Below are 25400 nucleotides of genomic sequence, written 5' to 3' on the forward strand. Positions count from 1 at the left end.
TCAACCAACTGAGCCACCCAGGTACCACAGGAATACTTTTTGGGTCAGTCTCATGTTCTGATTCACCTCAAGGGATCATACAGCTCACATGGGCCAGTTTTTATAGAATAAGAAACTCACTAAATATATCAAATAAAATCTTCCTAGGGGTACTTGGCTGGCTCAATAAGTAGAGCATGTGATCTCAATCTCCGGGTCCCTGAGTTCAAGCCCCAACGCTGGGTGTAGAGCTTACTTAAACCACCACCACCAAAAACTAATAAAATCTTCCTAAATAAAATTTAATCTCTGACAATTCTGAAGCATTTTGTGATCTCTGCGTGTTTCAGAGTCGGGATGATGAATGCTGAATCCCATTTTACAGGAATGCAAACGAGCAGGCATAGAAAACTGGGATAAACCTGTAAATATACTCGCCTCTACAGTTTAAATAAGTTCCTGGGAACTGCCATTTCCTCGCGACTTTCCATTCTCAGAAATGGAATACAGAAAACTTCAGATAGCAATCGCTGTGAGCTGTCAGATTCTAGATGTTTTCTGATGATGAAAGATATTAATACATAGCTTACTGCACTATGAAAAATCAAAACCGTGCTTTCTATCTTTTGGATCATTTTCGTGTCAATGCACGGAGAAGGGAAGTGGTAAAGAAGCACTTTTATAAAGTGGAGGAGTCCTATCGCGATGTGCTTTCACAGTTCAGTGGTGTGAGCCCTGGGCAGTGGTCACATGTGTGATCTGCCGTGGCTCTCCGGGGACATGGGCACTCCAGAAAAGGCTGAGATGCCCTCTTCTGGAACTCTCTCTGGAAATTCTCCGACATGACTCCATCTCTTACTAGCAATGCTTTGCTTCTTTTCACCAAGGGCTACTTTCAACAAACGTGCCGCTGTGTTTAACCCCCCCCTTGACAACCACTAAAGGTGAAGTGCTGAGTATCAGGCCCTAAAGGTGATTATATTTTAGTGGAAATGCAAGCTGAATGTAACTGAATATTCTGACTGCCTAATAACAAGATTTCCCCTTCATTTCAATTCTCCCTAAGTACCGATATTCCACTCTGAGCTGTCATAAAAGCCATGTTGCTGTAACAAAATGAGAAAAAGGGAAGCCAGAGATCAAATTAACATGAAGTCAATTAGGTGCTCGCCTACCCCAAGAGAGAGACACTAAGAAATCTCGAAATGAAAATTAAGAACATAGTGAAGGAGGAAAATACAAATGCCTATTTGTGCACAGAACCTGTCAAAAATTCCGGGAGAAGGTCGATCAGATGAAAATCTTAGGGAATGAAATTACGTTGCAGAATGGCATGTTTAATAACAATATGCCGTTGCTGAATACCAGATATGTTTATGGGATTGTGGTAGGTGCTAGAGAGAAGAGAACATGGTCCTCTCCCTTAAGCTCAGAAATCTAGCTGTCATCCAGCTGGAATCCACATTTGTTAGTTCATTTCAAAACACAAATTTCACACATATCGGCAACAGCTCAACCCTTCCCTTACCCTCTGAAAGGCAAGAACATTTAATTAGTGGTGGTGGTGGGAGGAGGGAATACATATAAAATGATACTTAATATCCTGCTTTGATCTGGAAAAGCTAACACATTTTCCTATGAAGAATCAAATGAAAATAGTCGCTTGAAGAAAATTACTGTGACTACAAACAGAAGTGACATGTTTAAAATGTACTATGGTTTTTTCCAGTGATCTTTTTCACAGACAAGAACAATACATGGCACCAGGTAGGAGGAGAGAAGGGAGTGGATACTAGCTCAGGCTGCTATCACAAAATTCCACAGACGGGTACTTTTGATAACGGACATTTATTTCTCACAGTTCAGGAGGCTGAGACATCCAAAATAAGGTGCCAGCAGATACAGTTCCTGTTGAATGCTCTCCTCCCTGCATAGAGAGAGCCACCTTCTACTTGATCTTAGCCAAAAGGCTACGAAGCAGTGAGAGAGCCTCCTTCCAGGGTTCCCCTCATAAAGTGGGGATACAGCACTCTGGTCTCTCTTCCTCTTCTCAGAAGGGTATTAATCCCATCATGGGCCTCCTCTTGACCTCAAACCTAACTACCTCCCGAAGGTCTCACCTCCAAATAATCACTGGGGGTAGGGGTGGGGTGATGGGCTGGGGGTGGTGTTAGAACTTCAACATATGAATCTGGTGGGGAGGGGCACACACAAACACTCAGTCTGTAACAGAGAGGCAATTTACCATTTAATATCTAACAAGGCACCTGGGTAGCTAAGTTTTCTTTAGACACTGTAAAACAATCATTCTCATTAAGGTTTAATTTAATTTTTTTTTTTTTTGAGAGAGAGAGAGTAAGAGCAGGGAGAGGCAAAGGGACAGGAGGGAGAGAGAAAATCTTAACAGGCTCCACAATCATGCTGAGCCTGAAACAGGGCTCGATTCCACCACCGTTAGATCATGACCTGAGCCGAAATCAAAAGTCAGACACTTAACCAACTGAGCCACCCTGGTTCCCTGAAAACTAATACTTAAAAAAAAAAACAAAAAACAAAAACAAACTGGTATCTGAAGTAATTTTCATTCATTCAAATTATCAAAACACATAATGAGTGAAGGGATGTGTTCCAGGCGTTAACTTGTAAGCTAATCTTCTGGTCTTTGGAAAATTCTATTTTCTATAGAAGTAACGTATATTAGTAGTTATTAACATTTTGGGGATTCCCACACCAATTGTAAAAATTTGACTAAAGCAAAAGAGACTTTTTCTCTACCCCCGAATGATAAAACTAACATTTAGAGTCTTCTGAGTCCTAGGGACCCCCAGACCCCAAATTAAGAATCCTAGCTGTATGTGGCTGACCAATCTCCAGATTGGCCCCACATCACCTAACTCAATGAAATGGCACCTACAGGACCACAGAATCTCATTATTTCTGTGAGAACATATAATCTGTAATATGTATAAACTGAGTTATAATCCTGTGCACTAACACACTATAGCATAAAAGGCTTGGAAAGCTGCTACCCTGTACAGACATCAGTTTTCTGATCTATAAATGTGCAAAATAATGCCTATACATTATTGGGAGAATTAAACGAGATTCTATAAAATACCTGGCACAATGCAAATGTACCTCAATTCATCGCAGCTATTTTTATTATCAGCAGCAAACATCTATCAAGCATACACGCTGAATGCATTGTGACAGAGAAATCCACAAGACAGTAAATCTGCCTCCAGAGAGGTCAGAGTCTAGCACGGGAGAGAGAAGTGATAAATAACTGTAATAAAGTGACAGAGGTGCCTTGACAAAGGACGTACAGGGGGATATGGGAGAGTAAAAAAGGAACAGTCAATTTTACGTAGGGGCAAGTGGGTGAGGTGAGGCTTCACAGAGGAATGCTTGGGTTAGGGCTTGCCGGTGGAGGATGGACAGGGGGAGGGGAGTGAAAAATGCTGGAGCCCAGGCAAGGGCTTTAGTGCTTGAAACTGGGGAGCTAGAGCAAGAGTGGGGTGTGCAGGAGGCTGTAAAGAAGGGGAGATGAAGGTCACATCAGTTAGAGGACTACTGCTGCGGACAGAAGACTTTCTAAGGCCATATCAGGGAGGGAATGCAGGTGCCAGAGAGAAGAGAGGTCCAGGGGCAGGCCAGGTGAGGGAGAGGAAGGAGTGCAAGCTTCTGGCTTCCCACTCTGCATCCCGGATGGGGTGCTGCTACTCAAGGAGTCAGGGAGCACCAGGGCAAGCAGGCTGGAAGAAAGGAACCTAAGTTCTGACCATCCAGAAACGTACTACTCCACTACTAATCTAAGTAATCACAGATTGTTGCTACAGCTTCGTATGTGCCTGCTGAGTTAGGAGGAACACCATACATTTTGAATTACTGGGGTGCCAATTAGTGAAAATTCACGATACTGACATGTTCTCTTCCAGGGAAAACATTTGGAAGATGAGCTGTGCACTGAGTTCATAATGTTAAGTGTAAGAAGTTTGAGCTTATGCCAGGACCTGTGCCATACCTTTATTTAGAGATTTGCGTACCCTAGTCCTAAAAAAACACCTTAAGCCTGCTATGCTATAACATGAATTGCAACACACTTCTCAGGGCTGAATTATTTAGCAAGTTGCTATTTCCCTTTACTAAGTGGCCTGCTAATGACTGCTGCAAGGGGCTTCTCAAACCGCTTTCCTATCACAGTAACATATCCAAGAGAAGCTAAGAACCACTGAGAACCCAACGAGCCCACCATCTCAAATGGTTTTTTTCTTATTTTCAAATCTGTTTCTTTGAAGATCATAATGATTATAATAGCAACTAATACTCAGTCCCTGCAAGGAGCCAGTAGTTTTCCTGCTATAACTGTACAAGAATATCGCTCTCTCACACACGCCCTTCGCACAGACAAGTACACTGAGGCAGAGAGCAGCTGAGCCACTGATCCGGGGGCGCACCAACCGCAGGCCGAATCTAGGGCCGGCTCTCAACTACCACACCCACTGCCTCTGCCATGTTACAGCAAAAATTGAAAAGGGGTATTTATTGCAGGATATTTGGAAACATAAAGGATATCATTTTAAAGTAAAAACAGGGCGCCTGGGTGGCTCAGTCAGTTAAGCATCCGACTTGGGCCTCATGGTCATGATCCCACAATTCTTGAGTTCGAGCCCCACATGAGGCTCTGTCTTGACAGCTCAGAGGCTGGATCTTGCTTCAGATATTGTGTGTGTCTCTCTCTCTCTCTTTTTGCCCTCCTCTGCTCATGCTCTGCCTCTCTTTCTTAAAAATAAACATTAAAAAATAAAAAAAATAAAGTAAAAACAAAAAGCAACCATGAATGTAGCAGAATCCATATTCCTCCTCTACCATTTATTGGAGTGATGATGGACAAGTTAACCTCGTATGTCTCAGTCTGCTCACCTGGGATATTTCCTTCAACTAAGAATAAAAATCATACCTTCAGAGGAGATGGTTTGTGTAAAGCATTCAACATGGAACTATGCTAATATTCTATAATGAATATGTAAATATTTAAAACATGAATCTATTTCTTCTACGTTTTTCTGTGCTTTAAGAAAGCCCATTCTAGGTTCTGCATTTGACTCCTGATTTCGCCTCAGGTCACGATCTCACAGTTCAGGGGTACCAGCCCTGTGAACGGCTCTGTGTGGACAGGGAGCCTGCTTAGAATTCTTTGTCGCCCTCCCTCTCTGCCTCTTCCCTGCTAGCACACTCTCTTTCTCTTTCAAAATAAATCAACACTTAAAAAAATTTTTAATAAATAAAAAATTTAAAAGCCCATACTTATAATCTTGCATTTCAACACTGTAGCCATCATTTTCCTCAGGAACCTAATTTGAATTCTGGAACAATACTTATATAAATGCTTTAATTATTCCTCTATTATTAGTCATTTTAATCTGTTTTCAATTTTTACTATTCTTTTTGTTTTAAATGTTTATTTATTTTGAGAGAGAAAGCTTGCACAATTTTTACTATTCTTTTTGTTTTAAATGTTTATTTATTTTGAGAGAGAAAGCTTGCACACGTGGGAAGCGGAGCAGAGAGAAAGAGAATCCCAAGCAAACTCTGCACTGTGAGCCTGGAGCCTGACAGGGGGCTCGAATTCGCCATCCATGAGATCATGACTGGAGCCAAAAATCAAGATCTGGCTGCTTAACCAACTGAGCCACCCAGGTGACCCCCCACCTCTTAAAAGTATTTGTTTATTTTTATGAGAGAGAAAGAGAAAGAGAAACAAAGAGAGAAATTGCCTGTGCTCCCCCTACCAGGGGAGGGGGAGAGAGAGGGAGACAGAGGATCCCAAGCAGGCTCCACAATGTCAGCCCAGAGCCCAACATGGGACTCAGGGCTCAAACTCACGAACCGTGAGATCATCACTTAAGCTGAAATCAAGAGTTGGATGCTTAACCGAATGAGCCACCCAGGGGCCTCCAATTTTTACTCTTTTAAAATAACATTGCAATGAACATCTTTGCATGCTAAACTTCAGCTAGAACAAGTATGGATTTTAAAAAGCATAGTTAAAGCATTTTTGAGTTTCTATTTTGTCTAGGCACATGGACTATTTTTTTTTTAATTTTACCTACTAACTCCACCACAAAGGAGCCCAATAAAACAACAGTAAACTTGATTCTAGTAAGAGAGGCTCATAAAACTAGCTTTAAAATAACCAAATGTTAAAAAAAAAACCACCCAGCCCCAAATGTTTTATGTATTTAATAACTTGAAGTAAGAAGACTCCCAGTTGGGTTTTTTAACTGTGTATATAATATTTTGCAGAAGACAGGTCATTTTTGCTAATCAGTACCAGAATCAGCCAAATTCAGTTTATGTCATTACTAGTATGGTCAATAAGCATCATAAACCAGCCTGATTTTTCTCAATCCATGCAGAGGCACTGAGTGAGCAGTTAGAAAAATATTTTGACTTGCTCACAGAGAAATTTCATATGCATTTCACAGGATGCCAGTGAAAACCCCAAAGTGTCCTCTGCCTGCACTTTTTAGCTCAGTCACCACATCCAGAATAAATAAGTGGCCTAAGACAGCTTCAATTTAGAAATGAACCACCTCCTACTTGGGTCACAAAAATCCTCATGATGACAAGTAGTAGCACACCATCCAAGAATTAAGTCACCATGAAAGGAAAACTCGATCAGCAAAATGTCGGGCAGGCCCTAGGATAAGCTATCCAAGGTCTAATAGGATGAAATGGCATTAGCTCTGGCCTAATTTGTTCCAGCATCAAACAAACCTCCCATCATTCTAGACTGTAATGCCTCACTAATGACTTAAGAGGATTTCATTATGAAACCATAATATTCTTCCTTTAGAGAGTCCCTGGCTTCAGATGGTAACATCATTAAAAATAGAAAACACAACAATGATAATCATAATTGCAACTAATATCAAACACTTAATACTACTGCTAAGCATCATACCACGGATTTCACATGCACTATTTTAATTTTCTCAGTAACCCTGTAAAGGGTTACTTTCTTTACAGAAAAGGAAATGGAGGCTCCTGCACTAGAAGTTACTGCACATTATCACTGAGCCTGGCCTGGTTTATGGGATTCGAATCCTGGCCTCCTGGTTCCACAGAAAATTAAAAAAAATTTTTTTTATGTTTATTTATTTTTGAGAGTGAGAGAGAGAAATAGAGCGTGAGTGGGGGAGGGGCAGAGAACGAGGGAGACAGAGAATCTGAAGCAGGCTCCAGGCTCTGAGCTGGTGGGGGGTTGAACTTACAGATTGTGAGATCATGACCTGAGCCAAACAAGTCGGGATGCCTAACCAACTAAGCTATCCAGGCACCCCCCGCAACTTGAGTTGTTATCTGAGTCCTGTAATGAAATTACACTAAGGTTAGCTTTGCAAGGCAAATAAGCAATTACATCAGAACAGCAACCCACAAATTCTTGTAACACACTGCTTGGCCCTGAGTAATAATCTAAAGGTTTTGTGAGCAGCAATTTATGCCCAAGGCCACCTAACACCAAGACAGTGGGATACAAGAAGAGTGTCAGTGAGCTCATGGTTACAACTGATGGCAGTACTTCTGTGACACACATCTGACTTGGGCTTTCGTTTGACCTATCTAAATGAATCATCATAAAGATTTTTGTAGACAGCCAAAAATGAGGCCATACTAATTCTCAGGTAGCAGGCCTACTTAGAAATGACATAAAGGCAAATAACAGTGATAATGTGATTTTAGTGGCGCTAAAACTGAAAAAAGTCAGTGAAAACTTCTGGTAAGGGTAGCATGGTAGGCATGAGAAACGTGTCCATCATGTTTAGCACTGGTCAGTTGCTAGAGCCAGGATGAATAATAAGTTTTTCCTATATCCCTTTAAAATACTGATATGCGGGCATACAAAAAGATTAATAACCAAATTAATCATATTCATATGAACCCATATTCAAAGTCATTAGAATAACTAATCTTTGGCAAGACAAAAAGTTGAGGGATGAGCTATCATTTAACAAAAATAAGGGGCGCCTGGGTGGCTGGGTTGTGTCTGACTTTGCCTCAGGTCATGATTCAGATGGTTTATGAGTTCGAACCCCGCCCACGCTGGGCTCCGTGCTGATAGCTCAGAGCCTGGAGGCTCCTAGGGATTTGGTCTCCCTCTCTCACTGCCCCTCCCCAACGTGTGCTCTCTCTCTCTCAAAAAATAAATAAGTGTAAAAAAAATTAAAAATAAATAATTGGGGTGCCTGGGTGTCTTAGTTGGGTGAGCATCCAACTTCGGCTCAGGTCCCGATCTCATGATTCATGAGTTTGAGCCCCGTGTTGGGCTCTGTGCTGACAAGTCTGGAGCCTGCTCTGGATCGTGCATGCGTGTATGCGTGCGTGCGTGTGTGTGTGTATGTGTGTGTGTGTGTACCTCTCTACCACTCATTTTCTCTCTCAAAAAAATAATCAAAATTTATCACCAAAGAAAATAAAAAAGTATTAGCTTGAGGTCTGACATAATGAAAGAACTTTTGGAGGTGTGTAAACACTAGAACAGGCCCACAGGGATGTTGCATAAATAACACCCTACCACTCTTCAACAGCTGGGAGCACAGATTAACCTGAAGCTAGGACTATTTTCAGACAGAGATAACCCTATTTCACATAGACTGAAAAAAGGTAGGAAAGCACTGTGTTAAAGACTCCCAACTTTGCCCCGCCCTCCAGGTCTACTTTTTAATGTGAAAATCCTATTCCATGGAAAAGTTCTTTCAGGAAGGTCAGTTTCCAACTTCTCTTCCAAAATGCCATTTGTTTCTCACTCAATTTACTAGTGACCAACTTCTCACATGTTTAGATGTCCTATTCCCAGCACAAAACAATTTATGGAAAGAAATAGCGAAGTAGAATCATTTGGGCATTAATCTTTAATCTGAAACACAAATTCTAGGCTAAATTACCCATTACTGTGTCACAAGCCAAATGTATGATATTTATATCCAAACACTGTTTTTTTTTTTCTGAAGTGCCCATATTTTATCTATCACTCATGGGAATTTACCAAAACTAGAAGCCATGTGTAGATCCTTGCACATGCCAACTATTTACAGGTAATTTTATTTTTTTTAATTTTTGAGAGAGAGAAAGAGACAGTGCGAGCAGGGGAGGATCAGAGAGACAAAGACACACAGAATCCGAAGCAGGCTCCAGGCTCTTAGCTGTCAGCACAGAGCCCGACGTGGGGCTCGAACCCACAAACCGTGAGATCATGACCTGAGCCGAAGCCAGACACTTAACCGACCGAGCCACCAGGCGCCATACAGGTACTCTTTTGGAAGGAAAGGACTTTGAAAGAGTCTGTAATTATCTAACATAACTGGGATTACATCTACATGGAAAGTCAACACCACAAAAGCAACCAGTAAGAGGAGAACCAAAGAGGTGAGGGCTGTGGTGAGAAGAGACAGATCTGGCACTGGGACATGAAGAGAGGCCAGAGCTGTAGCTTGACCTGACACAAGATTAGTAGGTATGGGCAGCCCAAGGAATGAGGGAAGAGTGTTCTAAATACCAAGGTGTGGAGGGAGAAGGGGGCTGCCATGCAGGGGGAGGAACTACAATACTGGGCAGGCCTAAGGAATGCTTCAGATATTACCTCAACTTGATCAGGCAGCTGCATAACTGACATGCAAGTGCTAACACTCCACCTTCACTAGAAGACCAAGTCAGCAATGAGTGAAACCACTCTGAAACATGTGACAGACCCTAAATATCTGTAAAGTCGACTGCTTCTGAACAGGAGAAGGGGGAAGCCTACACACAAGTGGCATGTGACCAGGTTATGAAGGGTTTTACAAGGTGTAAGGCCCAGGAGGCCAAGTGTTGATGGGTACTTCAAGCTGAAGGCACAGCCTGGAAAGGGATGCAGAGGCAGGAAAAGATACAGTAGGAAGAAGGGGCAGGGCAGCAAAGCACTTGAGTCATCTCCTGCTGGTGCATTCACCTGCGTTCCTTCCCACAGCCACTTCCCATCTGGAAAATAATTCCAGACTAGGGCACCATTGTGTTTCACATGGACCCCTAGTGGGATTCCAGGCACCCACTCCTGTCCACCCCCGCCACCATCCATCCCCACACTGCACCAGAGTATTCTTTTTAAACCAGCAAACTTGATCAGGCCACTCCTGCCTGAAGCCTCTCAACCATGTCCCTTGATCTTGGATGCAGTCTACAATCCCTCACTTAGCTTATGAGCACCCTGTTCATGCACCGTCTCACCCCGAACTCCAGCCCAGCTGCCCTCCCCTCCTGCGTTCTGCACCACAACCACACGCGCTTCCTTCCCCCTTCCTTCCCCGTTCTCCACTGCAACCTTTACTCTGGCAGATCTTGGGCATGGAAACACAGTTGTCTGCCTGCCCCACTTCCTACTTCCCTTTACTTAGGCTGCAACCCTCCTATGAAAGATAAGTTACCCCCGAGAAATCTTCCCTGACTCCTCCCCAAAAGCCAAAGGCTAGGTTGGGTCCTGCACTTTACTCTCCAATCACACCCCAAATACAAATTAATATTTAGTTAGTATCTAAGGCTTGAGGGCTGCACCTGGTCTGATACACCACGTCCCATCAGCTAGGTGCTTGAGACACAGGGGGTACCCATGATGTATTTGTGGAATAGGCAGTTTGCTGGGTCATGAGGCTGGAGAGCAGACTGTGGCAAAATGGGGAAGGCCTTGTAAAGCCCGGAAATCCTTAAAACTTTACTCTGTAGACAGATGCAGACTTGCTGTCAACACTACTGGCCTCCATCACTAATCTCAGCACCAACCAGAATGGCTGACTCAACTTCATCAAAGGAAGCAGAAAGAAACTCCAGGTCTGCTTCCTACCACCCTGCTTCCAACTAAGTGAGCAGACCTCAGAGCAGCAGGCTCTGCGTCACCACCCAGGAGGCCACAATCAAGAGCCTTCCACCTTACTTGCCTCCTTAGAAACTTGGGTCTGCCCACCTGCTCACTGCAGCGAGCAGTTCTGGGTGACACTGACTGACAACACAAAACATCAACGCCCCACACAACATGGGCTCCTGTTTCTACATCTATTCTCTAACTTGAGACCCTAAAATTACCCTATTTTGAAATAGGACATTCCTTTCCCTCTCAAAGCAAGTTCTTTCCTATCCACTCCTTCTTTCCATTTCCCCCATGGCAGTCATTACCATCAGGAGACTCAACTTCTGCGCCCCACCCTGCCCACTCTGGCCCCTGGGAATGCATCTTCTTGCTCAGACTGGACCGCACCATCGGCCACTCCATAAACGCTCTTCATCTTCATCCAGCTCCATGGAGCCTTAATCCCAGGTCACTCCAGCTGGAATGAACTGACGATTTTGCTGAGACAGGATGTCAAGATAAATTCCTTAAAACTCCAAGTCATGCCACTTTTTACATGCTGCTACCTGGATGAACCTCGAAAACATTATACTAAATGAAAGAGGACAGATACAAAAGTTCACATTTTTTTTTAAGGTTGTTTTGTTTTGTTTTGAGAGAGAGCATGCATGAGAAAGCAAGCAGGGAGGGGCAGAGGAAGATGGAGGGAGAGAATCCCAAGCAGACTCCATGCCAAATGCAGAGCTGGACATGGGGCTTGTTTTTACAATTGTAAGATTCTGTGCTGAGCCAAAATCAAGAGTCCAGTCGGATGCTCCTGAGCCACCCAGGAGCCCAGGAAAGGTTACATACTGTAGGATTCTACTTAAATGAAATATGCACAACAGGCAAATCCAGAAAGATAAAAAGAGAAGCAGCTGCTTAGAGGCTGCAGGGGCAGGGAGTGACTGCTAACGGACACAGGGTCTCCTCTGTCGGGGGATAACAACATTCTGGAATTAGAAGTGATGGGAGCAAAGCAGTGCCTGGGTGGCTCAGTTGGCTAAGCATCTGACTCTGGCTCAGGTCATGATCTCACGGTTCGTGAATTTGAGCCCCATGTCAGGCTCTGTGCTGACAGCTCAGAGCCTGGAGCCTGCCTCAAATTCTGTGTCTTCCTCTCTCTCTGCCCCTCCCCTGCTTGTGCTCTGTATCTCTCCTTCAAAAATAAACATTAAAAAAAATTTTTTTACAGTGATGGAGCACAACACTGTGGCTAAACTAAACATTAGTGAATTGTCTACTTTAAAATGGTTATTATGTGAATTTTTTAAAAATTCAAATACTTAAAAATTTTTTTAAGATATTTTTTTCTTTTTTTTTTTCCCATAATATTTTATTGTCAAATTGTTTTCCATACAACACCCAGTGCTCTTCCCCTCAATTAAGATATTTTTTAATGTTTTATTTATTTTTGAGACAGAGAGAGACAGAGCATGAGCAGGGAGGGGAAGAGAGAGAGGGAGACACAGAGTCAGAAGCAGGCTCCAGGCTCTGAGCTAGCTGTCAGCACAGAGCCCGACGCGGGGCTGAACCCACAAACCGTGAGTTCATGACCTTAGCCGAAGTTGGAGGCTTAACCGACTGAGCCACCCAGGCTCCCCCCAAAAATTCAAATACTTAAAAAAAAATTGTTCTTTACCTTCAAATTCATAGAGTAGCTTTCCATCCTCCTACTTGCAATCTGGATCCTTTCCTGCCTCTTTCAAGAATTTATTCAACTCTCCTTTTTTAAAATATTTATTTATTTTGAGATAGGTAGAGTGAGAATGGGTGAGGGGCAGAGAGACAGGGAGGGAGACGGAGGGGGGAGGGAGAGAGAGAGAGAGAGAGAGAGAGAGAGAGAGAGAGAGAATCCCAAGTGGCCGCTGTGCTGTCAGCATAAGAGCCCAATGCAAGGCTCAATCCCACAAACTGAGATCATGACCTGAGCCGAAATCAAGTGTCAAATGTTTAACTGACTGAGCCACCCAGGTGCCCCAGCTCACATTTCCTTTTACCTTTAAATTCCCTTTTCCTGGTGACAGATCTGTTCAAGCCTCCCCAACCTAAAAATCCTTCCTTTAACTTTGTTTTCTCCTTAAATCTCATCTAGAAGGATCTCAACAGGTCATAAAAAGCTGCCAACATCAACAGCCTCCATTTTTCCCCTCTAGTTCCCTCTCTAGTGATAAGTTCGTCTACAGATAGTGAGGCTTAACTGCTACAACACTTCCAAAACTGATAAAATACACAAAAATGGTTGTAAAAATGAATAGATGAGCCTGCAAGTAACCGAGGTCAGGAATGAACCAGGCGTGAGTCATTAAAAAGCAGCTGGCCGACATCCCTGGAGCTGCACCGCCCAGAAGAGGGACAGGGGCCCCATGGGGTTAAATGTAAATTAATTAAGGGAAAAACTCAGTTCCTCAGTTGCACTAGCGATATTTCCAGGGCTCAATAACTACCTGTGGCTATCAGTGACTATTATCTTGGCCAGTGCAAAATATATCCCTTAGCAAAATCTTGGTATGTAGACATAGTGCAGCCCCGTATGTACCTCATGTAGACCACATAGTACTGGAGATGATAAACATTTTGAAAGAATCCTCTAAAGTAAAATAAAGGAGAGGCACAGGTAGGGTTTATCAGTCCCCAAACTAGAGCTTTAAGTGATCAGATATTACACAAAAAAGGCCAGAGGAACCTTGAACACATGAAATTATCAAGGTTAAATGAGTAAGTAGAAGAAGATGGAAAAGTGGGACATGATGCAGCAAATTTTTAGTAAAGCAAAAGCACTGTCCAAAATCAACAGTTTAAAACAAGTCAAGTACTATTAAACAGCCATGAACAAAAAAAGAAATTAGCTATTCTCAAAACTATTCCAACAGACACCCAACCTGAAAGCCCAAATATTATACTGCATAAACAGCAAACAGGATACATAAAATAAAACGAACACCTACAAATCTCTAATTATGCTGAGACCTTAATCTCCTTTTTAAGTGTTATTTATTTTTGAGAGAGAGAATGCAAGCAGGGGAGGGTGAGGGGGAGAGAGAGAGAGAGAGAGAGAGAGAGAGAGAGAGAGGATCTGAACCAGGCTCCAGGCTCCCTGCTGACAGCAGCGAGCCTGACCCAGAGCTTGAACTCACAGACCATGAGCCACCAGATCAAGACCTGAGCCGAAGTCGCACACTCACCAAAGTGCCCTGAGACTGTAACCTTGTAATTTAACCCCTTTCTACTTTGGATTTTAAAAAACTGCCTAATACAGTCTTTCATGTGCACCCACAACTGCAACCAATATTGTTAGAGAACATGGATTTACTTTGAAATATTATCCTCAATAGGGTACCCCACACATTTATTTGATAAGATGACCAAAACCAGTCTACCTAATGATGTTCAAATAGGAAGATGACATTTAGAGATCCTGTGGCATAGATCAAAAATGTACTCAGGCAGAGAGAAATAAGAGGTAATTGGTGCTGATATAAGAAAAAAAATGTTGTTTTCATAGCAAAGTAGAAAGGTAGTCCTTATTTCAAAATAAAACAGGGGTGGCTGGATGGCGGTTGGTTGAGCATTCGACTCTTGCTTTTGGCTCAGGTCATGATCACAGGGGTGTGGGACTGAGCCCTGCATCATGCTCCATGCAGAGCATGCAGCCTGCTTAAGATTTTCTCCATCCCTCTCTCCCTTCTCTCTCTCCCCCGCTACCCCAGTCTCTCCCCCCAACTTGCACACTTTCTAAAAAATTCAAAATAAAATAAATGGGATCTGATTAGAACAGAGGTTCTCAAAGTATAGCACAGACACCTCTGAGGTCCTTGGACTCTTTTTTGGGGTTCCACAGGACCAAGACTATTTGTGATACATTACCAAGTGTCACCCCTCTCATCACTGTAAAGGGCCTCAGAGACTGCCTGATGTGTGATAGCTCAAAACATCGAATGCAGCAGATAAAAGAACCCAGCTGTCTTTCCTTAAGCCAGACATGTAATACGTCGGCAAAAATGTAAAAACAATGCCTGTTTGCACTAATGTCTTATATTGGAACATATATTTTTCATGAAGTATAGCTTTTTAATGTTATCATGCAATGGGCACATTATTTTTAGATGTATTACTATTCAAATTGTTACTTAAAATAATCTAAGAATGAGGCGCCTGGGTGGCTCAGTCCGTTGAGCTTCCGACTTCAGCTCAAGTCATGGTCTCGCGTTCGTGGGTTCGAGCCCCACGTGGGGCTCTGTGCTGACAGCTAGCTCAGAGCCTGGAGCCTGCTTCAGATTCTGTGTCTCCCTCTCTGACCCTCCCCTGCTCGCACTGTCTCTGTCTCAAAAATAAATAAAACATTAAAAATTTTTTTAATTTATTAAAAAATAATCTAAGAATACTTTCTGATAAGTATCAATATATAACACACATAAACAGGAGCTGACGTCTCAGTACTTTTTAAAGGTGTAGGTCCTTAGACCAAAAGTTTGAGAGCTAATGGATTAGTTGTGTATAGAGTCTTTCCTTCCCTTTAACGTTTTATTTCTAAAAGGGTATTATAAATTTAACCTCCCAATTTAATGGCAAATATCCCAAATACACTTCAAAAAGATTTGTCTTTATACTTTCGTAGGGGTTGAATATAACTTGGGAGCACAAAGTTTAAAAAGTCAGGACTCAAGGGGCGTCTGGGTGGCTCAGTTGGTTAAGCGTCTGACTCTGACTTTGGCTCAGGTCATGATCTCACGGTTCGTGGGTTCGAGCCCTGCATCAGGCTCTGTGCTAACTGACAGCTCAGAGCCTGGAGCCTGTCTTCAGATCCTGTGACTCCTTCTCTCTCTGACCCTCCCCTGCTCACGCTGTCTTTCTCTCTCTCTCTCAAAACTAAATAAAAACATTAAAAAAAAAAAAGTCAGGACTCAAATACTTGAAGCTTGTTAAAATATAGTCATAGTTGGGCACCTGGGTGGCTCAGTCAGTTGAGTGTCTGACTTCGGCTCAGGTCATGATCTCAGTTTGTGAGTTCGAGTCTCACATGGGCTCTGTGCTGACAGCTTAGAGCCTGGAGCCCATTCTGTGTCTCCCTCTCTCTCTCTCTCTCTCTCTCTGCCTCTCCCCTGCTCGTGCTTGGTCTCTCAAAAATGAATAAACACTAAAAAAATTTTTTTAATGTAGTCATTGTGAAAGGAAGCTAACAATAATGAATAGGCCTTACAATTAATGGATTTTCAAGAACTCCAAGAGATACTTAAGTCCTTCCTGATTGCTCACCAGCTCATCACATTATACACAGTATGTGCGATGAGACACTCCACAGATCAAACAGGATGAGCCGATTTCCACGTTACCATGTGGACAGAGAAACTCTGAAACGTTCTCTAGTCAAAGCATGATACTAACTCCCCTGTCAAATGAGGACACTCTTCGTGGAAACTCTTCCTCACCAAAAACTAAACTTTTAAGTCATAAATCACGTAAGATGCAAGTTTCCTGTCACTAAATCATATTAGGCAATTCTGCAAACAGAGTATGTTCACTCATTAACCACTATACAAAAAGCTGGTGTCTTTATACATTATTTTTATAGAAAGAGATAATGCTTGCTGAGAATGAAAGTCACAAATTCATTTTCCTGACTTGGACTTGCTACAACACAACACCTTTAAAAAAGCACACTTTCTTTCCATTTACCTGCGGTCACCTCAGTTGTCCAATTTTCACCAGGTCCCAGTTTCCTGGACTCATTTAGCAATTCAGTTTAAGCCAGCAAGTAGGAGGTTTTTCAAAACTTCAAAATGCTGCCTCCTCAGACAGAAAGCTCCTCGCCACGGGCTGCAGCACGACCAGGACCTACTGCTGGAATCACTGGCTGGCCTGTGGGGCTCACCTCCTTTCTTCCTCTAAATGGGGTGTCAGGTGCAGGCATGGCCCTGGTACTGCACAGGAATATAATTACCAGAAGGAAAGCAGAGTCCCGGCTGAAGGGAGAAAAAGCAGGTCAGCAAAGAGAGACAGAGAATGAATATGACTGAAAGAGGGAGAAAATTACATGACACTCCCTTCTTCTCCAAAATAAGAATCTGAGGGTGACATTTCACCTCTCTAAGCAGGACTTCCACTGTATGAAACATATTTATTTGAAAAGAGCAGAGTCAATGAGAGAACAAATCTTGTGTGAAGCTTAACACTTACCTGGGAGTACATTACACACTCCCATCGGTTAGGAAGACTCCATGCTTTTCAACTAGAGCTCAGAGCATTCACCTTCAGGTCATAGCCACAGAGCAGGTATTTGTCAGTTTCTCTCCACAAAATGTGTTCTCTATTTGCTTTCTTTTTTTTTTTATTTAAAAATTTTTTTTAATGTTTTATTTATTTTTGCTACAGAGAGACAGAGCATGAGAGGGGGAGGGGCAGAGAGAGAAGGAGACACAGAATCGGAAGCAGGCTCCAGGCTCTGAGCTGTCAGCACAGAGCCTGACACAGGGCTCGAACCCATGAACGTGAGATTTGACCTGAGCCGAAGCTGGAGACTTAACTGACTGAGCCACCCAGGCGCCCCTCTATTTGCTTTCTTAGTTTGGGAAATATTATAGAAAAATGCCTATAAGCTCAGTAGACTGTTACATTAGGGGAAACAAGAATTTAATTCAAGGGGGAAAAAAACCCACACGACCATATTTACAAGCACACAGTAGAGCTGAACTGTTAAAGTACTCCCTCACCTTCTCAACAGAGCTGCAAACTTGTGTTGTGCTCGGTTTTTGCTTTCTGGATATTTCGGGAGCTTTGTCTTACAGAGATACTGATTAATGTAAATGACAACCCACAATTTAGCTCGCATAAATGTTAAATCAAAGGGCAGAAAGAACAGAAATTTTAGTCAGTCAATGAATAAGATCTCGTTTCAATCCTTTTTCCTTTTCTAGAGACTGAAAAAGAAGTATCTCACTGAAATCAAAGTGATTTCATGTCTGGTTTACGGAAGTCATTACTTTATCAGTCATACCTCGTATCTTTATAGGCTTAAAAAATTTACACTGTATTCAATACAGTCTTCACTGAAACATCTTTCTTCTCTCTTTTAAGCTCCAATTACATGGTGCAAATGCCACCAAGTTGGTGGACACTGATGAAAGAGATGAAACAGCATCAACAGGTTGGAAAGCAATGTGGTGCACCGACATCTCTGTAATCTCAGTACATTCTACACAGTTGCCCTGAAATGGTTTCTCTCCCATTTCTCAGAAGCAGGCTGTAATTCCAGTCATTACAACCAAGCTCATTATTAAGACCAAGGAATTTGGAAACCGTAACTTTCTGGCTGTAACCACTCTAAACAGGTGGACACAGAGCCCCACAGCAAATTGATACTTCTGAAACAGCTGTGGAAACATATACCAAGTAGCATCCAGCACAAGCCAAGTTGTTTAGGGCCCCATCCTCCCAGACTCAGTAAGTGTGATCTGACAGTGTCAGGACCTGGAAATATGATCCTGAGTGGCTGGCTGGGTGACAGAGACCAACCTGAGCCAGAGAGGCTTCTGAGAAGATGACCTGCAGCACAGAACAAAACATGCAAGAGGGTCACAGAATTATGTTATTTTTAGTTGGCTTATTTAAATGTATTGGTCATTTACTATTACCTTAATTGCATTTATTTAAGAATTTCAGGGTACAAGAAATTCAAATGGCAGAAAAAACCTGGTAGAATACTAGGAAAAACTCCTTAATTTTAAGGAATATAATATAACCGGATTTTTAAAAAAGACTTGCCAAGTCTCTATACTAGAGAAATTTCAAGAAACAGTATAGATAAAGATCACGACCAGTGAGGCCCAATCCTGCGTCCCAATCCCAGACATCAAGGGCCAGTTTGCATCTGATCTCTCTCCACCTACACACATGTGCTCCTGAACCTCAACGTCAGTAAGCCAGAATGTGAATTCATCATACTTTTACAACCTTTCTTCCTCCTGATTCCCATTTCTGTTACTAGTCCCACAACCTTCCCTGGAGTCCAGCCCCCAAGTATGTTCCAACCCTCGCCTGCCCTGGCTACCTGACTACCCAGGCCACCCTGGCTTCGGTCCTATAAAGATTCTTCAGTTTCACCCATCCACATCCCCGTCCCCTCCCCCTCCAGTCTCACCCCATTACCTCTCTACCAGAACAGCTTTCTCCAGACTTGGCCTCCAGAACCTCCTCCTAGCCATTCCATTACAAGTGAATCTGTCTCACTGATCTTTTTTTAAAGCACAGCTAGCCAACAGGCAAATACTGACCACTGTTTTAGTTTTTTATGGCAACTGTAACAAACTGCCACAAAGCAAGCAGCTTAAAACAACACAAATTTCTCTTACATTTCAGGAGATCAGAAATTCCAGATAAGTCTCAATAGACTAAAACCAGAGGTGGCAGGAGGGCTGTTTTCTTTTCTGGAGCCTCTATAGGAGAATCCTCTTCCTGCCTGCATTTATTTCTTGGTTCACGGTACCTTCATCTACCTTCAAAGCAAGCAACACTGGACCCAGTTTCCCTGTGCCGCCACTGTTCTGGTTCTCTTCTGCCTCCTTCTTCCATATTTTAGGACACCTGTCATAACACTGAGCTCACGTGTATAATCTGGGCTATTTTCCCTATTTTAGTCAGCTGACTGACAATCTTAATTCCATCTGCAACCTTAAATCTCCTTTGCCTGTAATCTAATAGACTGTATGCACAGGTGCTGGGAATTAGGACACAGCCACCTTCGGGGTGCCGCTGCTCCGCTGACCACAACCGCCTGATACAAAGCACCAAGACAGATAAAAGTTAAACAAAATGTGGACATTGCTGTCAAGATCACATTAAATCCTCTGATACTAAGTGTTAATTGGCTCCCTGTTGCTTAAGGAATTAAGTCTAATCCACTTAGCCTTATATTAAAGGCTTCCATGATTTCAAAATACTTCTGCAGCATTATCTCATCCTACTTCCTTGTAGTAACCTAGGACTGCACTCAAACTGTAAGAACCCAGGCGCACCAAACACAACTAGGCTTCTCAATACCCAGGCTCACGATATCTGCTTTATCCAGAGGCCCCTGTCCGTTCTCCTGGGCAAACTATTCTCGTCTCTTAAGACTGGGCTCCGGAGGAGCTTACCTTCTCTTTAACTCTGCCTTCTCAGAACACCCACAATGCCCTATTCTGCAAACTGGCATATTAAGCAGTGCCATGAGGGAACGAGTTCAGGCAGAGAAAGTTTCCAGGTGCTGCTCCACAGTTAGCTGGGGGATCCTGAGCAAGCTATTTAAACTCTTACCCTTGCTTTCATCATCTCTCAAGTGAAAAGGCAGACCAAGTTATTCCTAAATTCTTTCCCAGTTCTTAAACTCCGTGACACCGACACGACTTGTATCCACTTCTCTTCATCCCCAAAGCCGCTGTTCTGCTGATGCATGATCCTGATGCATCACCTCTGCCTCCAGTCTCATTCTGCTCCCTGCCCCCAAACAGCATCATTCTAGGTAACTCACCTCCTTCCTACCAGTTAAAGGCTTTCAGGAAATGTCCAAACTCTTCAGTGCCCCCAGGGCCCACGTGACCAGGCCTCTGCTTCCTCCTCTGGTTTTCCTCACTGACTTTGTCAGTTCCTCACATGCTCTTTCCTCCCCCAGCCACCGGCCCCTCTCTCTTCAGAGCCTTTGCTAGAATACTCTGCCTATTCCTCTTTCCACCCAACAGACTCCTGCTTCTCCAGGCGAGCTTTCCTGATCCCGTATAAATTAGGTGTCCTTCCTGTTTGTTCTCATTCACATGAAGTCACACAGTACCCGTCCCCATCGCTGCAGCAATGACACCTGCTCAACTGCCAGTATCCCCCCTCGCCCCCCGAGTCTAAATTCCACATTGGCAGGGCTGTCAATCTCCCCTACTACCTGTGGTACAGACTGAGTGTTACGCCTAACTTCTATGTAGAGTAGCAGGACTTCTGGCTGCCTGGGGCCAGAATCAAAGGAGACTTTTCCAGCTTCATGTGTCCACATGCTGAAGTTCTGGCAAAGGAGACAAGCAAAATTATCTAGGGGCAGTTTCTGGGAGCTTCTCCTAAAAGAAGGCATGATACAAATCAAAACCACACTGAGGTGCCACCTCACACCAGTCACAGTGGCTAAAATTAACTCAGGAAACAACTGATGCTGGTGAGGATGTGGAAAAATGGGAACACTCTTACACTTCTGGTGGGAATGCAAACTGGAGCAGCCGCTCTGGAAAACAGTGTGGAGGTTCCTCAAAAAATTAACAACAGAACCCTATGGCCCAGCAATAGCACTACTAGGAATTTATCCAAAGGATACAGGAGTGCTGATTCACAGTGGCAAATGTACCCCAATGTTCATAGCAGCAATTTCAACAATAGCCAAATTATGGAAAGAGCCTAAATGTCCATCAACTGATGAGTGGATAAAAAAAAATGTGGTTGATAAATACAATGGACTACTACTTGGCAACAAGAAAGAATGAAATCTTGCCATTTGCAGCAACATGGATGGAACTGGAAGGTATTATGCTAAGTGAAATAAGTCAGTCAAAGAAAGATATCATATGTTTTCACTCATATGTGGAACTTGAGAAACATAACAGAAAGGGAAAAGGGAAAAATAGTTACAAACAGAGAGAGAGGGAGGCAAACCATAAAAGACTCTTAAATACAGAGAACAAACTGAGGGTTGATGGGGGGCAGGGGAGAGGGGAAAATGTGTGATGGGCATTGAGGAGGGTACTTGTTGGAATGAGCGCTGGGTGTTGTACGTAAGCGATGAATCATGAGAATCTACCCCCAAAACCAAGAGCACACTGCATACACTGTATGTCAGCCAATTTGACAATAAATTGTATTACAAAATAATAAAATAAAAAGAAGGCACAAGTGATCCTTGAATCCATTCTTTGTCTCTTCCTTCAGCCTGCTAGCTGAAAGATAGGGATCACAACCTAGTCTAATGCACAGTGAGCTAGAGGTGAGCCTATGGAGGGTTAAACAAGCCCCTCAGCAACCTTTTATGGGAGATAATGAACTTCTACCTTATTTTGAAATCCCATAGCTGGAGACCTTATTAACTTGGAATCTTTATCACTTACAGCCAAACCTTACTGTAATAGAAATGGCCATATCTGCAATACCAATAATCATGATACCACACCTCTTCTACTGAACTATGATCTCTTTGCCAGTTGGTGTATGGTCATGTGTTACTGCAGGATTTATGGTCCTTAGCTGAGGATAGCACACAAAACTCTTCAATGGAGAGTGTGAATGATCAATGAACTAATTACCATACCAACACAGATAGGTTCTGTCCAACTTATACGGTCTACTTCAACCTGAGATCAATGTTGTGGCCCACCAAAACAAGGTTAGAAAAGTAAGTCAGTTTCCATCATTATTTTATCATGGAACAGCCAGGTGTCTAAGACATCAGAATTTACTATTCCTTCCTTGGGCACAGTGCCACTGGTGTGGTCTATCACTGGCATATTCTACGTGAATGCTTACCAAGGGTAATATGCAAATAAGAAAGCTCTTTAAAATAATAGCATATGTCACCTTTGCTCCTGGGTGAGTGGATATTTAGCAATTTGTATGGTCTAAGGTTATTGCTGCTTTACCCGCTCAGCTAGGAGTGGAGTAACGGAAACATTATGAGCAGGGAAGCCCGGCCTCCAGAATCTCCTGCCCAGGTGGGCTCCTCATTCATGAATTATGTATGCTCAGGCTACCAAGGTACACTCATCTTCACACAGCCATTAGCACAGATTACTGAAATGCTCTTTGAAAGCTACATCTTTAGAGACACATTCGTGCAAATAATTTCTGGATAGCTAGAAATGCCTGATGGCACACAGGTAACATGGACACAGAAATAAACATGCCAGACTCTGAGAAAAAGAAAAGCAAAGCACTAGTTATTCTCACTTTAAGAATGAGGAAACTGAGGCACATGAAGGTTGGAATCAGAACCAAGGTTATACAAGCAGGAGGGACTGGGAACATCCGATTCAATCAGAAGGATCAAAAGCTCTACGGTGTGGGGATTTGAAGAACTCCTAGAGAACAGGGCTTTTTTTTTTGCTATTAAATTTGCGTTGCTCTTGTGTTCGTTTTTTGGTGGGGAGCCACTGATGAGGAGGCATCCAAATACTGCCTATGCAGAGTAGAAATGGGAGCAGACCAGGGACATTTGTTTTATTTCCTTTTTATGTAAAAAAAAAAATTTTAAGTTTATTTATTTTGGGAGAGAGAGCAAGCGAGGAGAGAGAATCCTGAGCAGGCTCCACACTGCCAGCACAGAGCCCAATGTGGGGCTTGCCTGAACCCACAAAGTGTGAGATAATGACCTGAGTTGAAACCAAGAGTCAGAGAAGCTTAACCAACTGAGCCACCCAGGCACCCCTAGACCAGGCATGTTTGGAGAAATGAAGTCTGTGGTGTGGACAGAGTGAGAAGTGCAGGCAGGAAAGTGGGAGGAAATGAAGCTGGATCAAGGATGGCCCAGAAGAGGGAGAAAATGAAACTTTTAGGATGGAGTGAAATGATCCTATTAACATGTCAGGAGACCACTGTGATAACAGAGTAGGAACCAGGCCACAGGGGAGACTGGAAAGAGCCAGGGAGAAACTGTAGTTGTCCAAGAACTGATGTGCTGCAAGGGTTGGGCCATAGGAGGGGAAGGGGCCTTGGAGAGGGACAGAGAAGAGCCTGAATGAACAATACTTGGTGACTGACAGCTAGAGTAGGAGAAGGAAGGAAGGAGACTCTGATGAGAGAGAGGGACTCAAACACTGCTGCCAGCCTGAAGGCTTGGGCAAACTGGAGAATGTAGTGCTCTTCATCAGGCTGGCCAACAGGACAGAGCAGTTAGTAGGACATCTAGTTGAAAACTAGCCAATGAGAAGTTGAGTCTGGAGCTCTGAAGTGGATTAGATATAAATGAAATAGACAGTGGGCGGATAGGCAAATCTATAGACAAGGAAATCACCCACCGAGATCAGTCTTCCAACAATAGTTTGCAACTTCTCACCTAAATCTTGATTTGGGGAGGCTCTTTAAAATATGCCAGTCCCATTTCTCAAAAGGATGATCAACTGAAGCATGAGGCTCTATATCGATTTCAGTGAGAAGCACCTGTCTCACCGTATGCTACATTCATAGCCATCTTCCTTTGGGGTCACTGAGCCTATTCCAAACTACCACTCCTTGTGAAGTAAACAAAAAGGAGCTGCTCTGAAGATGGAAGCCAGCACAGTAACTAGAGCATTCTCCTGGGCACATGGAAGTCCTGACATCCTGTGTTTAAGGGGTTCTCTGGAGAAGCTCTGACCTGTTTCAGGGCAAACGTGGTCTCCTCTACAAGCACAATTCAGGAAAAATAAACGGCCAAAGCAGATCACGGACATCAAAATCTTCTGCATGCCTCTAATGGTTGCTTTAAGACTAGCTTAAAGAGGCTGAGAAACGCTTCATATTCCTAAACATCTAAGACTGTCAATTGCAAATAACTGGGAGACAAACATTTAAGGGGCTTTTATGCAACATTTTCTGCCATGTGCAACTACTTATAATTCTTATCTGATTGCAGTCTCTTAACTGATGTGATTACTTGAATATTCAAAATAAATTATCATGTTCTTCAAGCTAATTTGTACAAATACACAAAGGCAGCATCATAGCCTCAGCTTAAATTAAAAGAGGGTGCAAAAACATAATTAACAAAGATAAGTTATGCAACCCCCAAGAGAAGAGGTCTTGAAAGATTTAAATTCAAACCTGTGTAACACATAAATTAGGCACGTGACACAAGAACACATTTCTTTGTTTGAAATGAATCTAAACACCCACATTTTACAAATGTTATTGGGTAAGGAGGTGAATGGGGAGAGGCAGAGTTAAAATAGGTTTTAAAAAAACAGCTTGCTACAATGTGGCATTTTAGGAAGCAAACACAATCTAGTCATTTATTCATCTCTTCTATAGAGTATTTCCAAAGCCAACAGTTATCACCTGGTTACATTTTGTGTTATGATGGAGGCCACTCTGCAAATTTTGTGATTCTCTTATTTGAGGAACTGTGGTACTTATCATCGTCATGCTGTCAAATCTACTGACCCAAACCCAGAAAGAAAATGAAGACGTTCTAAAACAGTCTAATAATCCCAAGAAAACTAAGGAGGGTGATAAACGTGTCTATCTTGAGCCTGAACAGGTGGTCTTTAGCGAGGCCTGTGTTAGAATGACCTAGGAGATGTTTTTCAAAACACACATGACTTACAGCTCAGTCCAAGGGAAATCAGACAATCTGGAGACAGAGGCTCCCTAGAGGACTTGGGTGCCCTTCCCTCCCAGCCCACGCCTCTCAGGTCTTATACACCTTGTAAATCAAACCCAGGTGGAACTAAGGCCAGGTAAGGAAACTGATGCTGGATGTCCTTGGCAAGTCACACTGGTCCAGCCTACTGGCAACTGGGCTTTGGAT

The 25400-nt window shown here is 43.0% G+C and overlaps 1 protein-coding gene across 5 annotated transcripts in view; it reads right to left on the reverse strand.

The window, feature by feature from the left end:
- The window catches only part of ELOVL5 (ELOVL fatty acid elongase 5), a 76044-nt gene that overhangs the window by 41835 nt on the left and 8809 nt on the right, over positions 1-25400 (reverse strand). Inside the window, exons 1-2 of one of the 5 annotated variants that reach the window (XM_029945656.1) lie at positions 17075-17139; positions 16574-16860 (exon numbers count right to left, since the gene is read on the reverse strand). The exons of 3 other annotated variants lie outside the window; for them this stretch is intronic. The gene's annotated coding sequence lies outside the window, so the exon portion shown is untranslated. Of the gene's footprint in view, positions 1-16573; positions 17042-17074; positions 17140-25400 lie in introns of those variants that run through there. One more of the 5 variants, XM_029945657.1, reaches the window with a different exon arrangement.

The sequence above is a fragment of the Suricata suricatta genome, chromosome 7 (assembly GCF_006229205.1).
Source record: "Suricata suricatta isolate VVHF042 chromosome 7, meerkat_22Aug2017_6uvM2_HiC, whole genome shotgun sequence".
NCBI lineage: Eukaryota > Metazoa > Chordata > Mammalia > Carnivora > Herpestidae > Suricata > Suricata suricatta.